The sequence below is a fragment of the Mustela putorius genome, unplaced genomic scaffold (assembly GCF_011764305.1).
Source record: "Mustela putorius furo isolate JIRA1106 unplaced genomic scaffold, ASM1176430v1.1 tig00000040_pilon_pilon_pilon, whole genome shotgun sequence".
Taxonomy (NCBI): Eukaryota; Metazoa; Chordata; class Mammalia; order Carnivora; family Mustelidae; genus Mustela; species Mustela putorius.
In genome coordinates this window covers 4,656,356-4,677,943 of record NW_025421261.1, presented here as the reverse complement: position 1 = coordinate 4,677,943, position 21,588 = coordinate 4,656,356, and the positions used below count along the sequence as shown (strand labels likewise).

The following is a 21,588-nucleotide window of genomic DNA, read 5'->3' as shown; positions in this document are numbered from 1 at the left end:
ATTTTGAAAAAGAGGATTCTTATGGCAGTATTCTGAGAGACTAGTTAGGTTAGTGATTCCCAACCTTGGGTGAACTTTTGAAGTCCCCTGGAACCCCTTGAAAACACTCATGGCTGGGTCCTACCCTGACTCCATTTAAACGAGAGTCTCTAAGGCTGGGTGGGGTTTAGGTATTTTAATATTTTATAACTCTAAAGTGTAGGCCAGGGTGGGAAATGACGAAATTAGATTATTATAGTACATTATGTTTGAGCTAGACTGGTAGCTAAGGGGCTTGAGAAGAAGAGATGTATTAAAAGAACTTTTAAGACATAGGCTAGATGTCAGGGTCCTAGGATGATTCCTAGATTCCTGATTTGAACAAAAGAGTAGGTGGGGGCATCACCAACCAGTATGACTGGTCCATGGCCTATCCTTGATAGCATGCAGATAGGAACCAGCTTTGTTTTTTTCTCATCCTTGACTTTAGCCATGAGGTCTTGGATCTTCCTTCCCTACCTCTTGACAAGAGGCTGTTTTTCAGTATAAGAACAAGCCTTATTTTGGTGACTAAATTCACAGATATGAAAAGTCTAGTCAAAACCTTAAATCTAGTTGAAAGCTTCTCTCTCAACTCAGGCCTAATCATGGCTCAGGGACCACGTGGTAGAGAAGAGGAGTGTAATCTGTTTCTTCCCTTCTTCTACCCTCCCCCCTTTCTGCTTTTGGCTACTGATTGGAAGGATGATTAGAAGAGAAAGGACAAAGGTTTATGTGCTGGAACTCTTGTAGTCTAGCGGCCAGTGTGGCAGGTGTCCCAAGTATGGACTTTTATAGAGGTGCATTTAGGAAAGTTTTGGAGACCCTGTGGGGAAGTCCACATTGCCCAGTTCTCTGTCAAGAGTGTGGTGCATACCCAGGCTGTCTTGGGTGGTTTTCTCCCGACTGTCTCTTGCCTCCTGTAGTCTATCCTACAGCCTTTTACTTCAGAACACCCTTACAGCAGAGGCATATGTCTTTGGCCCCTCAGGATGCTGTGGCCCTTCTGCAGCATCAGTTTGGCTAATAGGAAGCCTGTGGCACCCAGTGATAGAAGTGCCCCTTGACTAACTGCTGTCCTCCATGTTCTTGCTCTGCCATTTTGATAGCTCCATCCAACTTCTTGCTATCACAGTTCTCCAGGCTGGGACCAGTTTCTGTGTTCACCTGTGTCCTAAACTGGGGGTATGTGTCAGGTTCTCCCAAGAACTCTATCACTATTCATTTCTGGTGTGGGTAGACCAAGATAGACTTAAGAGTTTAACACACACACACACACGAATGCACAGCTTCTTTATCAGAGTCTGTTGCCAGCCAAAAATTAAGATGTGCATTTTCCTTTCTTATAGTTATCACCCAATCTGTCCCAGGGATTTTCTTGGAGAGCCTCTGCCTTTGTTCTTACTGAGGTATAAAGCCGTAACATTTTCTGTTTATGAATTAATTTCTAATTCTAATCTGTTTTGTTTCATTTTCAATAGGCAGGAAGTGGATGATAGGGATGCTCTCCTTCAGTAAGTCTTCCTTGGATGTCATGTCTTCCTTTTTAGAGGGGCTTTATCATTTGTAGTTCTCAGCGTTGGACGCCTCACTTCAGCTAAATTTGAGATAGTAGAAAAAAAAATCACGTAATCGTTTTATACTAGAGAGGGAATATAGAATAGCTGATTTGAGCAAAAAGATACTATTTAATTCTTGAGATGTTGGTCATTGAAGTACCCACTGATTATCTAAAGGAAGATGTCCATTAGGAAGCTGAATATACGCAGTGACTAAAACTATGCATATAGATGAAATCAACCAGGGGGCATGAGGTTGTGTGTCGAGAAAAGAAAGCAGGACCAAACCACAGAAATATTAAGCATAGTCAAAGAGGAGGAATCAGTGGAAAGGAAGGAATATTAAGAGATGTTGTAAGAGAAACTAAAAAAAATGGAAGGGGAGATGACTTCAAGAATTATATTGGGCTACAATCTCAAATGTCAGGAAAGTCGGTTAAGAAAAAGGCTGAAAAGTAAGGATTTGGTCCATTGATCAAAAGTGGTCAAAAGGAACGCCAAGTACCCACCTTTTCCGGCCTGCCGACACTCCCACTCTGACCATCCGCCTTGAATAAGCAGGAATTCTCTCATTCTTTCTTCCTGTTTATATAGGGTACCATCCTGATGCCCAGATTCCTATATCACCGTTTCTCTCTCACATCTAATCTCCTTAAGGCTGTCATTGTCTTCTATCCCTGTTCTGACCTATCCGATCCTCTTGAACCCCCTCCACTGTGCCCTCCCTGGAGTTCATAATCAAAATAATACCTTAATCTTCAACCTCTTTACTGAGGGTTTCTTTTACTTTCTTGTTTTAACAGATAACCAACTCTCCCCTAAGATACTTGCTTTTCCAGCAGATCTCTTAAATGATGGCCATTTTTTTTCCTCCTTTAGTCCTTAGGCCACTGAGCCGGCAGTTGAGTGGGTGGGACCACGTGTCTTTCTCATGCTTCTTCTCATCACATTCTGCAGACCATTCTCCCTTTCTTCTCCATCTTTGAAACTGATGTTATCAGGCTTATTTTGGAAGTCAGGCATGTCCAATGTTTTCTCAATTTACTTGATACTATAGTTATCTCATTATTGTAGGATGCATTTTTTCCATTCTGTTTATTTTCTAAAGTAATACTCAGTTCTCTAAAGTATTTATTAGGTATGTAAATAAGCACTAAGCCAATGAAAATATGATTCTACTTGGTTTACTTTCTTCTTGCTTTAGATTTTAGCAGTGCTGTTCTCTACTTTCTGACATTTAATGTCTTTTGTCCTATAATCTTATTCTTACCTTTAAGTACTGTTTTTTGTTTTCATGGCATATTTTGAGTTATGCAGTGTGATTTAACATGCAGAAACCTATCCATCGAATTCACAACATTAATAGGAAGAAGAATAAATTTACGAATATATACAGTACATCTTAATACATGTAGAAAAATCCTGATGGTAGCCAGCCTCCAGTTTGGTTAAAAATACTTCAAATAATAAAAATAAAAGGATAATTTCATAATTAGAAAGGGGAGAAAATGCATCTAACTTCCTGTTATGGTGTAGTGTTGAACAAGCATATCCACTTACCACACTTATTCAGTTCCACTGACAGCTGGCATTTAGTGCGGTGTTGCAAGAAGAGGAAACAAATGGCACAGAGTTTCAGAAGAAGGGGAGAGTCACAAATTACGTGTTATATTATCACACACATGTAAAACTCAAGAGTCTGCTCTTGAACTACTAGAATTATAAGATGATTAGATAATATACAATGTAAAAAGTATTTCCAAACCATTTATATTTAATATAGTGGTTCATATGATTGGATTTAAATCTTGCATCTTACTAGTTATTTTTTCTTTATCTCATCTCTTCCTTTTTTTTTTTTTTTAACTTTTTCTGCCTTCTTTTGGGTGAATTGAATAGTTTTTGTGATTCTGTTATGTCTCCACTATTGGCTTTTTATAGTTTAAACTTTTAAAAACTTATTGGTTGTTCTAGAGTCAAATAATACATTTTTTTTTTTTTAAAGATTTTATTTATTTATTTGACAGAGAGAAATCACAAGTAGATGGATAGGCAGGCAGAGAGAGAGAGAGAGGGAAGCAGGCTCCCTGCTGAGCAGAGAGCCCGATGCGGGACTCGATCCCAGGACCCTGAGATCATGACCTGAGCCGAAGGCAGTGGCTTAACCCACTGAGCCACCCAGGCGCCCCAAATAATACATTTTTTTACTTAATTTAGTCTACCTTTATATTTATGTCACTTCATGTTGTGTAAGAACCTTACAATTGAGTATTTCCAGTTCTTTTTTCCTATCCTTTATGCTGTCATTTTTAAACATTTTACTTTTACATGTTATGAACTCCATAGTATATTTTTTGTTTTTGCTTTACATAAAATTACCTTTTAAAATAATTAAAAATAAGAAAAGTCAGTCCTTTACTTTCATTTTAGCTGTATCTTATTTACTTCCTTTCTTTCTGTAGACCCCAATCTTAGTTTGGTATAAAACTCTCCCTAAAGAACTTTCCTTAGGGGAGGGATGCCTGGAATGCTCAGTGCATTGAGTGTCCAGCTCTTGGCTTCGGCCTGGGTCTTGCCGTCACGCCTCACCTCGGGCTCTGCACGCAGTGGGAGTCTGCTTGTCCCTCTCCCTCTGCTCCTCCCCCACTTGCATTCTCTCTCTCTCTCACATGAATAAATAAAATCTTTTAAAAAAGCCCTTTCTTTAAAATTAAACTTTCTTTTCGGGAAAATTCTACTAGTGAGATTCTGTCAGCTTTTGTATTGCATGAAAAAGTCTTACTTTTCAGCATTACTTTTGAAAGGTATTTTCATTGGGTAAAAAAATCCTGGGTTGTCCGTTTTCCCCAGAGCTTTGAAAAAGTCACCCCATTGACTTCTAGTTCGCATAATTTTTGGTGAGAAATAATGCTGTAATTTTTGTCTTTCCTTCTTTTATATATGTAATGTATCTTTTCTTCCCCTGACTGCTTTCAAGATTTCTTCTTTATATTTGGATTTCTGTGTTTGTTTGTTTGTTTGTTTTTTAAGATTTTATTTATTTATTTAAGAGAGAGACAGTGAGAGAGAGCATGAGCGAGGAGAAGGTCAGAGAGCAAAGCAGACTCCCCATGGAGCTGGGAGCCTGATGTGGGACTCGTCCCGGGATCATGACCTGAGCCGAAGGCAGTTGTCCAACCAACTGAGCCACCCAGGCGTCTCTGGATTTCTGTGTTTTGACTGTTAATTTATCCAGCTCTGTGCTGTGTTATTGTTATCTTTTTAAAATATATATTTATCTTGATTTTAAGCTGTCTTGGGTATATAATTTATTGTCTTTTTTTTTGAACTTTTGACTTATCTCTTCAAATATTTCTTCTACCTTGCTCTTTCTCTCTTCTCCTTCTAGAACTCTATTTTCAAAAATGTTAGACTGGTTTAATTCCATCATTTTAGATACTGTCTTCTGTTTTTCCTCTCCCATTTCATTTTCTTTTTCTTTTGGTTTGGGTATTTCTGTTAACGTGTCTTCAAATGATTTGATTCCTTCCTCATTTGTGTGGAGTTGACTACCTGGGTCCACTGAAGGACTTCTTCATCACTGATAGCTGGATTTTTAAAATTTCTAGCATTTCCATTTGACTCTTTCTTCCAATTTCTATCTTTCTGCTGCTGCTTCCCTGTGGTTCACTGCGTGCTGTCTTACTTTCCTGCTGAGTCGACTAATATATTAACCGTAATTATTTTATAGTTCTTATCTGATGGTCATCTTAGTCTTCCTTTCATTGCTGGAGTGGCTGTCTGGACCATTTAAAAAAATTGAATTTAAAACTTAAACATCTAGGGTAGGGAAACTATATTCTTTTAAAAGCAGGTGACTTAGAACACAGTGAAGCCGGGCTATTGATTCATTTCAAATATGATCAGAGAGATTTCAGGACAGTGAACTTTTGGATAAATGAACTCAAGAAAGGTAAAGGTTTCCAGACCTTGTGTTCTGGAGACTTGAGTCAAAGAGGGGCACCTGGGTGGTCCCGCCAGTTAAGCATCTGCTCTTTGCTCAGGTCATGATCCGGGAGTCCTGGAATTGAGCCCTGCATCAGGCTCCCTGCTCCTCTGGGAGCCTGCTGCTCCCTCTCCCTCTGCTGCTCCCTCTCCCTCTGCTGCTCCCCATACCTGTGCTCTCTCACACACTCTTCTCTCGCAAATAAATAAATAAAATCTTTAAAAAAAATAAAAAGAAAATTGGATCAAAGAAACAAGAGGTTAGAAACTTTGAAACCCTTTCTTTCCCACCAATTTAGTCTTAAGTAAATATTCCTAAAATCCAAGGCCTCATCATACTTTATGTAATGATAATGATTGTCTTTTTTCCCCTTAACGTCTCTATGATGAACGTGAATGCATCTTCAAAATATCTTACTCTTCTTTTGAGAGTTTATGCAAATTACCCTTGATATCTTTGAGTACACCTTACATATACATCTTGAAAGTTTTGCTCTTCAACCCGGGGAAGTGCTTTACTCATTTTTGGCTTTTATTTGGTAAGTAAATCTGTCCTGTTTGCCCATCCTGTGGAAAGTAACTGAGCCATCACTTAGCCATTCAGAATGCAGACTGCCGTGTGAGGGCTTTCAGAGCACCGGCTGTGCATGGATGGTTTAAGAAAATCTTAAAACAAAAAAAGTAAAGTTTCTTCTCTGATTTCTGTGACCAGTATAACTTCTTGAATTCTTCCTATAGCTCTTCTAGCTTGGAAGAATTCTATGAAGCTTTTATAATTAAATTCTGGATTCAACAGTTTCCTATAGTTGCTTTGTCATTTATCTTTCTGTCCCTGTATCCATTAATCATCTTGTTTTAAAAATTCATTTCAGAGTAAGTTGTACATATCCAGTATACTTTGCCCCAAATACTTCATTAAGCATACCACTGACTAGAATTTACTATTTGTTTAGAGGCTTTTCATTTGAGGTGAAATTTATGTATGTTGAAATATGCAGATTTTAAAGGTACCATTAGGGACGCCTGGGTGGCTCAGTTGGTTAAGCGGCTGCCTTCGGCTCAGGTCATGATCCCAGCGTCCTGGGATCGAGTCTCACATCGGGCTCCTTGCTCGGCAGGGAGCCTGCTTCTCCTCTGCCTCTGCCTCCCGTTCTGTCTGCCTGTGCTCGCTCTCTCTCCCTCTCTCTCTCTGACAAATAAATAAATAAAATCTTTAAAAAAAAAAAAAAGGTACCATTAGATGAGTTTAGATAAAATGCATATAACAATGTAACCCAAATCTCTGTTACGATAAAAACATTGTTATCACTGTAGGAAGCTAAAAAAAGTTTTTCCTGCGGCACCGGGGTGGCTCAGTGGGTTAAGCCGCTGCCTTCGGCTCAGGTCATGATCTCAGGGTCCTGGGATCAAGCCCGGAATCAGCCTCTCTGCTCAGCAGGGAGCCTGCTTCCCGCCCTCTCTCTGCCTGCCTCTTTGTCTACTTGTGATCTCTCTCTGTCAAATAAATAAATAAAATCTTTAGGGGGGGAAAAAGTTTTTCCTAATTATTTTTGAATGTATCTGGATAAACAGGGCACCTATCATTGGACATTTTTGACATGTCCTAGAAATTGAGAAACAAATGACTGCAGATTATTAAAACTTTTTGCTTGTAGTTCAGATAGGTTCCAGGTTTTTTTCTCTCCATTAAATTAAAGGAGGACCTAAGTGAGTTTTCAGATCATTAGAAATAATTTTTAGGGTGCCTGGGTGGCTCAGTGGGTTGGGCTGCTGCCTTCGGCTCAGGTCATGATCTCAGGGTCCTGGGATCGAGTCCCACATCGGGCTCTCTGCTCAGCCGGGAGCCTGCTTCCTCCTCTCTCTCTGCCTGCCTCTCTGCCTGCTTGTGATCTCTCTCTGTCAAATAAATGAATAAAATCTTTAAAAAAAAAAAAAAATTAAAAAAAAAAAAAAAGAAATAATTTTTAGTGGTAGAATACAATGTAAGTTTGGGTATAAAACTCAGGAGTTGTTCAGAATATTAATGTATATTATTACAATAAATATTCTTCTGTTTACTTGTGCAAATGTTTTTAGTATTTATAAGAAAAGTAAGAATAGAATTGGTACTGAACTTTCACTTGCAATATGTAATACTTAGCTGTGAATATGGGAAATAATCTTTAAACATGAGTACCATCATCTGTCTAATTAAGAGGTGCATTCCCATAAAATCTTCTTTTATTTGTAATAATGACAATTTGTAATATTTTATATTGCTTTGATGAAGTCTATATAGTAATTAACTCAGTCCAGACAAAGTTACGTAATACTTAGAGCTTTACGTTAGGGTAATGGGAAATAATGTTTTTATTATTTACTTATTTATTTATTTTTCGGAAATAATAAATAATGAGCCCTGGTGTGGGGCTCAATCCCAAGACCCTGGGATCATGACCTGAGCCGAAAGTAGAGGCTTAATGACTGAGCCACCCAGGGGCCCCTAAATTTTCAATTTATATACTATCTTTTAGTTTCAGAGGATTATAAAAGAATCCCAAGCATAAAAATGTTATACTAGAATAAAATTTTTAGGGTTTATTTATGAAATTAAATACAGTTCACAGAGTAAAGAGACTAATGTAAATTTCTGACTGCTGAAGAATGGTTTATTTGTATTTTAAAAAGTGTAATAGATGCTAGTGAGTATCAAGTAATTGTGTTGACTTGATTCCCTGGAATACATTATAAAGTCATGTGACCGGTTTATTTTAATTTTACTAATAATTATAATAGGCTTGAAATTACAATAAACTGAACGATGTTACTAGTCCCTCCAAAGGTTATCTCCCTTCTAGCCCGCTGGAGGGAAAAGACATGGAAAAGCACACATGGGAGGCTTTTATGGGCCAGACCTGGAAATAGGCGTCCATTCACTTCACTAGCTAAAATACAGCTGAGTCGCATGGCCTCACCTTAACTAGGGAGGCTAGGAAATCTAATCGGCTGTATGCTTAGGCAACAGAAGAGACTGGGTTTGGGTTAGCAGAAGGCAGTCTGGAGCATAGTCATCCACATGAAGCACAAGAGTGCTCCGCTGACATAGGGAATTGACAGTAGCCAGGATACTGGGAACCTGAACAATAATGAAGGCTTCTGTTAGAGACTCTTGCTCTGTGTTTGTCAGTGGCAGTCGGTATTCATTGAGGTCAGTGTGTCCCCTGTGCTGAGACTGTGGGGACTACAGAAGAGCTTATGGTGACGGTTGGGCAGACAAAACTGGATATGCATTAAACACTAATGAATAATGAAATAGGTGCTTAGTTGTGTGGTATAGACAAGATGGTTCAAGACTGAAGAGAGGTAAGTCCTGGTAGTCCTTCATTCACCACTTAGACAAATACTTAATCTTGCCTACTATGAGTTAGGGGCTGTGCTAGGGAACAGAAGAGAGCAAAAATAGAAGCGTGGACCCTAATGCCTGTGTAGGATGTGGGAGGGAATATGACAGAAGTGAACCAAATAATTATACAAAATTGCAAAACCATGAACAGACTTCTGATGGCATGAGATCCTATGTGAGGAGGTTGACCCACAATTAGGATGATTACAGAGGCATCCTGAAGCTAAGGTTTCGTGTGGGTATGAATTAGAGTGGGTGTCAGCCCCAAGGGTGTAGGCCTACAGCTGAAATGAGAGTATGTGTGTGGGGTGCTGAGACCACGACTCTGATCAGAATTAGTAATGCTTTGGAGGGAGTGGAGAGCATATAAAGATAAGATAAGATTAGTTTATGGGTAATTTTCTTTTCTTTTTTTTAGATTTTATTTATTTGACAGAGACCGCGAGAGAGGGAACACAAACAGTGGGGTGGGAGAGGGAGAAGCAGGCCTCCCGCAGAGCAGGGAGCCCTGGGATCATGTCCAGAGCTGCAGGCAGACGCTTAATGACTGAGCTACCCAGGCACCCTCAGATTATGGATAATTTTCAAAACAAAGCAATTTAGGCTTAATTTTGTCCTTAAATGGAGATTCATGGAATGTTTCTAAGGCATCAAGAGTTAAAGAATTAACGTGAAGTTTGCAAAAAAAAAATCAGCAATGTCTCTGGTGGCAGGTAGAGGCTGGTCATAAAGAGGATTGAATTTCTTTTGCAAATATCCAGGCAGGAAGTGATAGGAGCAATGACAGTATCAACAGTTGAGTTAGAACCATTTGGGGCCGGAGATTTCAGAGGTTGAAGCTTTTACTTTTGCTGTGAAGCTTTCACATATTTGAGTTGGAGATGATGATGGTAGTAATGAGTACAATTTGAAGTGAAGGGTCTTTTCATGATAAACTTTGACATAGATTGTTGTACAATTAATAAGAATTGGAGTTGAGATGATTACAGATTATAGGCTCCATTGGGATTCTGTTGCCTAAAGCTTTATTTTATTTATAGCTCCTCAAAGCAGTACCCATTAGCCAGGGATAGGGGCAGAAGGAATAAATGACTAAGAATTTATTCTCTTTTCTGTTATATTGGTTTTGTTTTATGCTTTTATAATTATGGTGATTGAATACTTATGGGGTCCTATGGCCATATTATTAACACCTTTTACTATAGAAACTTAAAATTAATTTAAAAAAATTTTATTTATGGGGCACCTGGGTGGCTCAGTGGGTTAAGCCTCTGCCTTTGGCTCAGGTCATGATCCCAGGGTCCTGGGATTGAGCCCTGCATCAGGCTTTCTGCTCAGCAGGGAGCTTGCTTCCCCTTCTCTCTCTGCCTGCCTCTCTGCCTTCTTGTGATCTCTCTCTCTCTCTCTGTGTCAAATAAATGAATTTAAAGAAATTTATTTATTTACTTTAGAGAGAGAGAGAGGGAGAGCATGAGCGAGCTATGGGGGAAGGCCAGAGGGAGGGAGAATCTTAAGCCAACTCAATGCTAAGCATGGGAAGCCCAACACAGGGCTTGATCTCAGGACTCTGAGATAACAAGCTGAGCTAAAACCAAGAGTCAGATGCTTAGCTGACTGTGCCACCCAGCGCCCCTAAAATTAAATATTAGAAGCCTAAAAATATTAAAAAATTAGGATAGTATAATTAGCCTCCATGTACAACAAGTATAATTAACCTCCATTATCCAACTTTAGAATTATCAGCTTTACCTTGTTTTCATCTGTAACCTCTTCCAACTTTGTTTTTGAAGTAAATCATGTCATTTCATCTGTGGATACTTCTTTATGTATGTAAAAGATCGGGACACTCGTTTTTAACTTACCTGTGTTCCTTTAATGCCATTAAATACCTAGTTAATTCGCATTTCCTAATCATCATATTTATTTTATGCAATATTTGAATCTGGGATCAGATCAGTTTATGAATGATTGCTATTTCTCTCACTTTTTTCATCTTCCTTTTTTTCTCTTGCCCTTTAAAAAAAATTGGGTTGGGGGCGCCTGGGTGGCTCAGTGGTTTGGGCTGCTGCCTTCAGCTCGGGTCATGATCTCAGGGTCCTGGGATCGAGCCCCGCATCGGGCTCCCTGCTCCGCAGGAAGCCTGCTTCCCCTCTCTCTCTCTCTCTCTCTGCCTGCCTCTCTGCCTACTTGTGATCTCTGTCTGTCAAATAAATAAATTAAATCTTAAAAAAAAAAAAATTGGGTTGTTATATCCTATAGTTTTTCATAGACTGGTTGTATTCCTGTGGCGCTGTTTAGTTTCAGTAATTTCTTGAATGGAACCCAGATGGCTCCTGTATCTTTAGACTTTACATGTGTTTTACAGATACTTTCTGCCAGTGTGTGGCTTATCTTTTATACTCCTAGCAGTACCTTTTGTGGAGCAGAAATTTGTAATATTAATGAAGGTTGACTTATAGTTTTTTCTTTCATGGAATGTTCTTTTGGTATTCTATCTAAAAAGTCATCACCAAACCCAAGGTAAACTAGAATTTCTCCTGTGTTATCTTCTGGGAGTTGTACTATTTGTTTCATAGTTACACAGTTTTAGGGCTGAGTCCATATAAAAGCTGTGTTGAGAGATAGTGTTTTGTATGTGTATGTCCTCTTCTAGCACCGTTGACTGAGAAAACTATCAGTTGAACTATTTTTGCTCCTTCGTTATAGATCAGTTGATCATATTTATATGAGTCTATTTCTGTGCTTTCCCGTTTAATCACCCGTTTTTAGTCTTTACCAATCTAATTGATTAAAGATCTCACATAGATTTGTATTTTAAAAAAATTATTGGTTTCTTTGGGTCTTCTGCACTCCTCTTCTGTGAACTCTGATGCCCTGTGTTTCCTTGTAAGAGTTTTTTAGTATTGACCTTATATTTAGATCATGGATCCCTTTTGAGTTAATTTTTGTATCTGACGTTGGGAACAGACTCAGCTTCGTTCTCGCACGGCGGATATCCAGTTTTCCTGGCATCGATTATCTTCTCTGCATTGAATGGTCTTGGCACCGTGGTTAAAAATCATTTGACCATATATGTGCAGGTTTCTTTGTGGACTCTATTGTTGTTTTATTGGTCTGTGTGTCTGGCTTTATGCCAGTATTGGTTTTTGTTTTTGGGGTTTTGGGGTTTTTTTGTTTTTAGATTAAATCTTTGATCTATTTGAAATTTATTACACAGAATGAGTTATAGGGATCCAGCTTTTTTTCTTCAGACCAAAGGGCTAATTCATTTGTTGAACAGTTCACCATTCTCTGTTGATTTGGGATGCCAACTTTTATCAGGAGCTATTCTTATTTATTTATTTATTTATTTGACAGAGAGGGGCAGTGAGAGAGGGAATACAAGTAGGGGAAGTGGAAGAGGGAGAAACAGGCTTCCCACGGAGCAGGGAGCCTAATGTGGGGCTCGATCCCAGGACACTGGGATCATGACCTGAGTTGAAGGAAGACGCTTAACTACTGAGCCACCCATGTGCCCCTATTATGAATTTTTCTAATATAGGTTCTTCTTTAATTCTCCTAAAAGTTTATTTCAAAATTATTTTTGTTATAATAGCAAATTTAATAATTTTAAGTTTGCTTTATAACATAATGTCTAAGATTCACCTGTGTCTTAATCTATAGCTGTGGTTAATTTTCATTGGTCTGTAATTTCTTCCTCCCCCCCTTTTTGTTATTGACATATAATTAATACTCAGTGTGCTGTATTAGTTAAGGGGTGTACTGTAATGACACAACAGTCTTACGCACTGCTCCGTGCTCATCCCCGCGGACGTTCTTAGTCCTCTTGTTTTCACGCCTCTTCCTACCCACCTCCTTCTGGCAACCACCGATTTGTTCTCTGTATTTAAGAGTGGTTTTTGCTCTTTTTCCATTGTTCATTAGTTTGTTATAGAGCCTTTTTGATCTTTTGATCGTTAGTACTCTGCTCCTAGGCCAGCCCCATGCTATTTTATTTATCCTATCTTGATAATGCTTAATCTTCAGTAGGGCTGGTTTCTTTAAGGTGATGCTTTTAGAGGAGGTTGTCGCATTTTGCCTGTGATAGTCACTTGACCCTTTCTTTGAATGCTTCCCTGGATACTACTATATTTCAATTACTCATCCTTGTCACTGTAATTCATAACTATAAATAAAATATAAGTTGGGTTAATATCCATGAAAAAATAGCAAAAGAATGCCTTATAGGTATTTCATGATATTTCACCAGTCAGTAAAACAGTGCTGAAAGTTCTGGTATTCATCTCAAGGTTTCACTCTCATTAGTCATAAAATATATATATAATATTTATCTCTTCTTATTTTCTCCTTTGTCTCTTAGTTAGAATCATTTTAAAGCTTGCAAATTTGTTTCTTGATAGGTTTATTTTAATAACCTGAAGTTTGGTAATTAGGATAATGTAAACATAGTTTTTCTGTGATGATAGGCTCAATAAACATTCTGTCACAAATTTTTTTTTTTTTTTTTTTTAATTTTATTTATTTATTTGACAGAGAGAGAGATCACAAGTAGGCGGAGAGTCAGGCAGAGAGAGAGAGAAGCAGGCTCCCGCTGAGCAAAGAGCCCGATGCGGGGCTCGATCCCAGGACACTGAGATCATGACCTGAGCCGAAGGCAGTGGCTTAATCCACTGAGCCACCCAGGCGCCCCTGTCACAAATTTTTGAGCACCTGGGTGGCTCAGTCGTTAAGCGTCTGCCTTAAGCTCGGGTCATGATCCCAGGGTCCTGGGATGGAGCCCCATGTCAGGCTTTCTGCTTGGCAGGAAGCCTGCTTCTCCCTCTCTCTGCTTGTGTTCCCTCTCTTACTGTGTCTGTCTGTCTCTCTCTGTCAAATAAGTAAATAAAATCTTAAAAATTTTTTTTTTTTTTACAGACGATATTACTATGAAGGAGCCTGGGTGGCTCAGTCACTTGAACATCTGACTCTTGGTTTCATCTCAGGTGACCATCTCATGGGTTGTGGGATTGAGCCCCATATTGGGCTCTGTGCTCAGCAGGGAGCTGGCTTGAAGATTCTCTCCTTCTGCCCCTCCCCCAACTCATGTGTGCATGAGCTCTTTCTTTCTCCATCTCTCTCTAAAATAAATAAATAAATCTTTACAAAAAACCATATTAATATGGAACCCTACAAATTCCTGACTTCAAGCTATATTGTAAAGCCATAGTAATCAAAACAGTACGGTATTGGCATAAACACAGATACACAGATCAGTGGCACAGAATAGAGAGCTTAGAAATAAACCCACACATGTATGGTCAATTAATTAATTTTTAAAGATCTTATTTATTTGTTTGACAGAGATCACAAGTAGGCAGGGAGGCATGCAGAAAGAGAGGGGAAAGCAGGCTCCCTGCTGAGCAGAGAGCCCAATGTGGGGCTCGATCCCAGGACCCTGAGACCATGACCTGAGCCAAAGGCAGAGGCTTTAACCCACTGAGCCACCCAAGCGCCCCTGGTCAATTAATTTATGACAGAGGGAATATAGAATGGGGGAAGGATACTTTATTTAATAAATGGTATTAGGAAAACTGGAGAGCCACATACAAAAGAGTGAAACTGTACTATTATTTTGCATCATATACAGAAATAAACTCAGATTGGTTAAAACTTTGAACATAAGGCCTGAAACCACAAAACTCCTAAAAGAAAATAATAGGGGTCTTTGACATCAGTTTTGGCAATGATTTTTTGGATCTGACACCAAAAGCAAAGGAAACAAAAATAAGTAAGTGGAAGTACATCAAACTAAAAAGCACAATAAAGAAAACCATCAAGTGGGAAAAGTGACCTATGGAATGGAAGAAAAGATTTGCAAATCATATAGCTGATAAAGGGTAATATTGAAAACATGTGAAGAACTCAGACAACTCGATTGAGAAAAACCAAACAATCCAATTAAAAAATAGGCAGAGAAAAAAAAATAGGCAGAGCAACTAAATAGACATTTTTCCAGAGAAGTCATACAAATGGCCGACAGGCACATGAGAAGGACCTCAGCATGACTAATCACCTGGGACATGCAGATTACAACCACAACGAGATGTGACCTCACATGTGTTTGTGTGGCTGTTAGCAAAGACAAGGAATAGGTGTTGGTGAGGACGTCAAAGACAGCACTAGTGCAGTGTTGATGGTTCTATAAATCGGCATAGCCACTATGGAAAACAATACAGAGGCTCCCCCCAAAATTAAAAATAGAACTCCACCGTAAAATCCAGCAGTTCCACTTGTGGGTATTTATCTGAGGGAAATAAGATCACCATCTTGAAAATATGTCTGCTCATGTTTTTTTCAGCATTCTGTATGATAGCCAAGACATGAAAACAACCTCAGTATCCATTGACAGATGAATGGATGAAAAAGATGTGACACACACACACACACAAAATAGAATAGTATTTGGCCATTAAAAAAAAAAGAATAAAATTCTGCCATTTGCCACAACATGGAAGAACCTTGCAGGCAAGGTTCTGAAGTAAGTCAGACACAGAAAGATAAATACTGTGTGCCCCCACTTACACGTGGAATCTTAAGAAAGAAAAAAAATGAACTCATAGATAACAGAGAACAGATTGGTGTTTGCTCTGGGGTGGGGTTTGTGATGGGTAAACTGGGTGAAGGTGATAAAAATGGACAGAGTTCCAGTCAGTTATAAATAAGTTCTGGGAATGTAAGGTACAGCACGATGACTTCAGTTAACAGTATTATAGTGTGTATTTGAAAGCTGCTGAGAGAATAGATCTCAAAAGTTCTCAGCACAAGAAATACTTCATTATGTCCGGCAGTGGATGCTAACTTCCGGTGGTAATCAGTTTACGATACATACATATATGGGAGCACCTGGGTGGCTCTTTCGGTAAAGCGTCTTCCTATAGCTTAGGTTTGAGTCCTGCATCAGGCTTCCTGCTTAGAGGGGAGCCTGCGTCTCCCTCATCCTGCTGCTCTCTCTGTCAAATAAATAAAATCTTTAAAAAATATATATATTTTTTCATATATATATATATACATTTATATACACACATGTATATGTGAAATCATTCTACAGACCTAAAAACTAATGTAATATGTCAATTATATTTCAATAAAAAAGAAAAACACGAGCTCTTTCCTCTTTTAAAATTATGCCAAAATTAGCTGCCATTTACCTAGATTCAGAATGAATCTTAAGTCGTGTTCTATGTAGAAATACATATGAATTGCTATTTTAAGAGATTTCACAAATGTTTATGGTGCAGCTGCTCTATCACTCTTTATTACAACTTCTTGTGAAAAGCTATTTCCTACAGGTTGTCTTTATATGATGCCATCTGCCTTTCTCTTGGCAGCAATATATTTTTGTAAAAAAAGAAGAATTCCCACCCCCCAAAATGCTACTATAAAGTAAGTTTGAGAAACACTTTACACCATATCCATTTAGGAAATGTATAGTGGCCATCAGCATACAGTAAGGACTCAGAGAAGGGTTTTGTTTGGCTTTGTTTACCTTAGCGGTTTCTTACATTAATTGGACAGTGTAGGCTGTTTTATATCATATCTAATCCTAAAGAGCTAATGTTCAATGAAAAAACACACTTTAGTAAACACTGCCCAGTTAGCATTAAGGAAAATATTTTTCTGATTCTGCAGTGGATTAAGCAGAGGCCATCTTAATATTTGTTTGAAACAGCACAATTTATGCAGGGGGCTCAAAGTGCTATATAGATTTCATTTAGTAGTAATGTTCTCCCTCATACAACAGAGAAACAAAGATATAAAGAAGCAGGGGCGTCTGGGTGGTTCAGTCGTTAAGCGTCTGCCTTCAGCTCAGGTCATCATCCAAGGGTCCTGGGATTGCGTCCTGCATCGGACTCTCTGCTCAGTGGAGAACTTGCTTCTCCCTCTCCCACTCAGCCTGCTTGTGTTCCCTCTCTCGCTGTGTCTCTCTCTGTCAAATAAATAAATAAAATCTTAAAAAAAAACAAAAAGATATAGAGAAGCATTGGGTTGCTTGAATACACACATGATTGAGACTAACTGGAACCCAAAGCCTGTATTGTCCAAACAATGATTTCTAAGCAGTATTTACAGACAGAACCAAATATGGAACCTTACGAACTCACTGCTTTTGATATTGGTTGAGTCTTTTCTCTCCCCACCCCATCTCCCTCTCCCCCTTCCTCCCTCTCTCCAGCTTCACTCAGTAGAATAAGAATCCTCATTTGCAGAGGTGGTTTCTTTCTTTCCTTTTAGGTAAACTTCACTTAAGCAAGGACTTTGCCAATTGGAAGATAATGTTCAAAGAAATTTATTTTTAAAACATAATTATGATATTAGCCTGTAAGAAATAGCTCAGGGGGCGCCTGGGTGGCTCAGTGGGTTAAGCCTCTGCCTTCAGCTCAGGTCATGATCTCAGGGTCCTGGGATCGAGTCCCGCATCGTGCTCTCTGCTCAGTGGGAAGCCTGCTTCCTCCTCTCTCTCTCTCTCTCTCTGCCTACTTGTGATCTCTCTCTGTGTCAAATGAATAAATAAAATTAAAAAAAAAAAAAAAAAGAAATAGCTCAGGAAAGGGCCTCCTGGGTGGCTCAGTCAGTTTTTTAAGTCTGCCTTTAGCTTAGGTCATGCTCCTGGAGTCCTGGGACATGCCACACATCAGGCTCCCCACCAGTGGGGAGTTGGCTTCTCCCTCTGACCCTCCCCCATATCATGCTCTTTCTTACTCTCAAATAAATAAAATATTAAAAAAACAAACAAAAAAAAGTAATAGCTTAGGAAATAGAACAAATAGAATCTTTCATGTCCATGTATTTGAGGGGAGCCCTTAATGCATGTTAAATGTTGCTATTTTGAATTTCAATTAAGATAGTTGGTTTTTAACCAGCTGTCAAGGATGTTAATCAGGAAATAGAGATACCTGAAGATTTTTTTTTTTTTTAAAGATTTTATTTATTTGACAGAGAGAAATCACAAGTAGGCAGAGAGGCAGGCAGAGAGAGAGAGAGAGGAGGAAGCAGGCTCCCCGCAGAGCAGAGAGCCTGATGCGGGGCTCGATCCCAGAACCCTGGGATCATGACTTGAGCTGAAGGCAGAGGCTTTAACCCACTGAGCCACCCAGGCGCCCCACCTGAAGATTTTTTTAATTAAAAAGTATTATTATTGTTGTTGTTGTTATTTTGAGAGAGTATGTGTTGTGTCAGGGTGGGTGTCATGGCAGAGGGAGAGAAAGAGAGAATCTCAAGCGGGTTCCACGCCCAGCACGGAGCCCCAAGATGATCCCACAACCCTGAGATGATCTGAGCCGAAATCAAGAGTCAGGCATGTAACCAAAGAGCCAGCCAGATGCCCCAAGAGATGACCCTAAAGATTTTATTGAATGCATATTGGCTGCTTTTCTGGTGATGGGGTATAATCCGAGAGGCATTCATACAGAGTTTCTCAGACAACTGGACTTCAAGGAAGGGACCAACTTGTGAATTCTCCAGGAAATTAAGGGTACTCTAATGCCTCTGTCTTTTGCAAAAATATGAACTATTATATGTTACCTAGTATTTCAGGTGTTGGGGAAATGTGGTTTAGTCAGTGATTGTCAAGGGTTAGGGTTGGTGGGGGAGGCTGTGTCTATAAAGGGTAGTGCAAGAGAGTTTCTTTGTGGGGATGGAACAGTTTTGTATCTTGATGGGAATTTGATTACATGAATCTATACGATCTTTATAAACATCCCCCCAAATTGCATATAAAACCAGGAAATCTGAGTACGTTCTGTTTGTAGTTAACAGTATTGTACCAGTTCCTGGTCTTGATAATGTTTTATGGTTATGTAAGATGTTCTTCCTTTGAGGAAATTGTACATGGGAACTCTGTATTAGTTTTGTAACTTCTTGTGAGTCTAAAATTATTTTAAAATTAAAACGTTCAGGGGCGCCTTGGTGGCTCAGTGGGTTAAGCCTCTGCCTTCGGCTCAGGTCATGATCTTGTGGTCCCAGGATCAAGCCCCACATCTGGCTCTCTGCTCAGCGGGGAGCCTGCTTCCTCCTCTCTCTCTGCCTGCCTCTCTGCCTACTTGTGATCTCTTTCTCTTTCTCTCTCTCTCTGTCAAATAAATAAATAAATCTTTAAAAAAATTTTTTCTAAAAAAACCCCGAACATTTAAATAATGTGTTTATATTTCTATTCAGCTACTGATTAAAAAATGCTTTCAATGTTTCTTAGAGGCAAATGCGCATCTTTAGTTCTTAACAGAGTTCTTGAGGACTGGATACTATTTACTTTTATTTAGTCACTTATTTTATTTTTTTAAGATTTATTTATTTATTTATTTGACAGAGAGAGAGATCACAAGTAGGCAGAGAGGCAGGCAGAGAGAGAGGAAGGGAAGCAGGCTCCCTGCTGAGCAGAGAGCCCGATGCGGGGCTCGATCCCAGGACCCTGAGATCATGACCTGAGCCGAAGGCATCGGCTTAATCCACTGAGCCACCCAGGCGCCCCTTATTTAGTCATTTAATAACTATTCATTAAGCATCTACAGCTGGATGCATTATAATGTCCTACTTAAAAGAATGGGCTTTGGAGTTGGGTCTGGTTCAAATCCTGGCTCTGCTATTTTTTAGCTTTGTGACCTTGAGAAAGTTTCTTACTCTTTCTGAGCTTCAGTTTCTCCATAATGGGAGATGGACCATATGTACCATATACTGTGCCATCAGATAGCCGTTCACCTTTACTTAACGTTATCATGTGTGGTAAGTTATTATTTGTACTTCATATAATTTAGCTCATTTAATCCTTACAATAATCCTATAAGAAGGATATTATTTTCATATTTTCAGTTGAGAAAACTTAGGCACAGAGAAGTTTAGTTATTTGCCCAAGGTCATACAATAAGGAATGCTGTAGCCTAGATTAAAACCTTGGCAGTTGGTATCTTCTGGTTTTGTTTTGTTTTGTTTTTAAAGATTTTATTTATTTATTTGACAGCGATCACAAGTAGGCAGAGAGGCAGGCAGAGAGAGAGGAGGAAGCAGACTCCCTGCTGAGCAGAAAGCCCGATGCGGGACTCGATCCCAGGACCCTGAGATCATGACCTGAGCCGAAGGCAGAGGCCCAACCCACTGAGCCACCCAGGTGCCCCGGTATTTTCTGTTTTTGACTATACAGAATTAGTGCATTGTGGACCAACTGTCTCAGCAAAAACAACTGAAAAGCAGAAGAAAATATGTTTTAAAAATCTGTTTGAAGTCATCAGAGACCTAGTAAGGGAGCCAGAACAACAGAGGCCACATTCATGAAGTAAAGGGAAGCCTAGAGAAGTCAGATTAAAGATTAGTAACATAATGTATAAAGTAAAAGCTAATACAGGGAGGGAGAATGAAAGGATAAAATATTTAACCCAAAAGAACATAAGAAAGGAGAGAAAAAAGGAACGGAAGCGGGCCGGTGGTTCAAATAGGAAACAGTACAATGGTGGACTGAAGTCCAGATCTTTAAATAGCTATGTTAGACATACACCGATGTAAAAATGCAGTCAGATCTTATTTTTGTTTCAAAGACCCAATTATAGATATATCTCGTAAGCATTAGCTTGAAGCTTAGGATGCAGAAAAGTTGAAAGTAGAGGAAAAAAGGTCTGCTGTGCAGACTTAACTGAATACTCGTGCCGTGCTGGACCTCGCTCATGATGTGGCTGCTGGGTTTAAATCCCATCACCTTACTTCGCTTTGGACCTCAGACATAGGAAGTTCCTGAGAAATTGACTATGCTGGAGGCACCTTGTTGAGGGCAGTAGTTTCTTCCAGGAGCTGAGATAGGAAGCCTCCTGCTTCACTGTATGTATTTGTCTCATGCTTGCTTGATTTGTCAGTAGCTTCCATATGTAAACATTTTATCCCTTTTCTTAAACTTTATGTTTCCATTTAACCCATGACTGTTGTGGCTCTTGTCTCTTATCTTTGTTTTAAATCTGCTTTGTGGTGCCTCTGCCCGGGGATAATATTTGAATATTTTATGCTGAAGTAATCTCCTTTGACTGTTGCCTATAGAGCTTCCATACAAATGATATTCTTTTCTCTTTTTTCCTGAGCTTTTATGAAAATGTCCAAATTCTTAAGAATTATTTTTTCATAAATTATTTTGCACATAATACAGATTTCCTCCATCATGTCAGGTGTCGTTAGCATGAGGGCTCTTTGAAGACTAGGAGGGGGTGTAATTCTTTATGAAATAATACTGTAGAACCAGCTGAGATCTGGTCTGGACCTTTGCTTTGGAGAAGAATCTGTCGCATATTGGTTAAACATCAACTGAAAATGTCTTAAAAGACTTCAGTTCTGCCTCGGATGTTTCATTTAGCTTTTTGGGAAGTCACATTGCTGTTTATCAGAATAAAGGAAAGGATTAAAAATTATTAAAATGATTATACTGACTCAAGCTTGAATCTCTCAAAATTAGTTATCCTGCACAACCAAAATTGGGGTAATGTGGGGCCGAATTTGGCCCCTTAAAGACCCATATGTTAGTGGGTACATTTGTATTTGTGGATACAGTTGGATCGACTAGACTTAATGAGGGTGTAAGATGCTCCTTTCTTTTGGATTTCTTTCTTTTTTAGAAGATGTAAAAATGAAATTTGTCCT

At 39.1% G+C, this 21,588-nt stretch overlaps 1 protein-coding gene across 13 annotated transcripts in view; it reads left to right on the top strand.

Moving 5' to 3' along the window:
• The window catches only part of LIN54 (lin-54 DREAM MuvB core complex component), a 69,958-nt gene that overhangs the window by 30,333 nt on the left and 18,037 nt on the right, over positions 1-21,588 (top strand). The gene's annotated exons all lie outside the window — the stretch shown is intronic.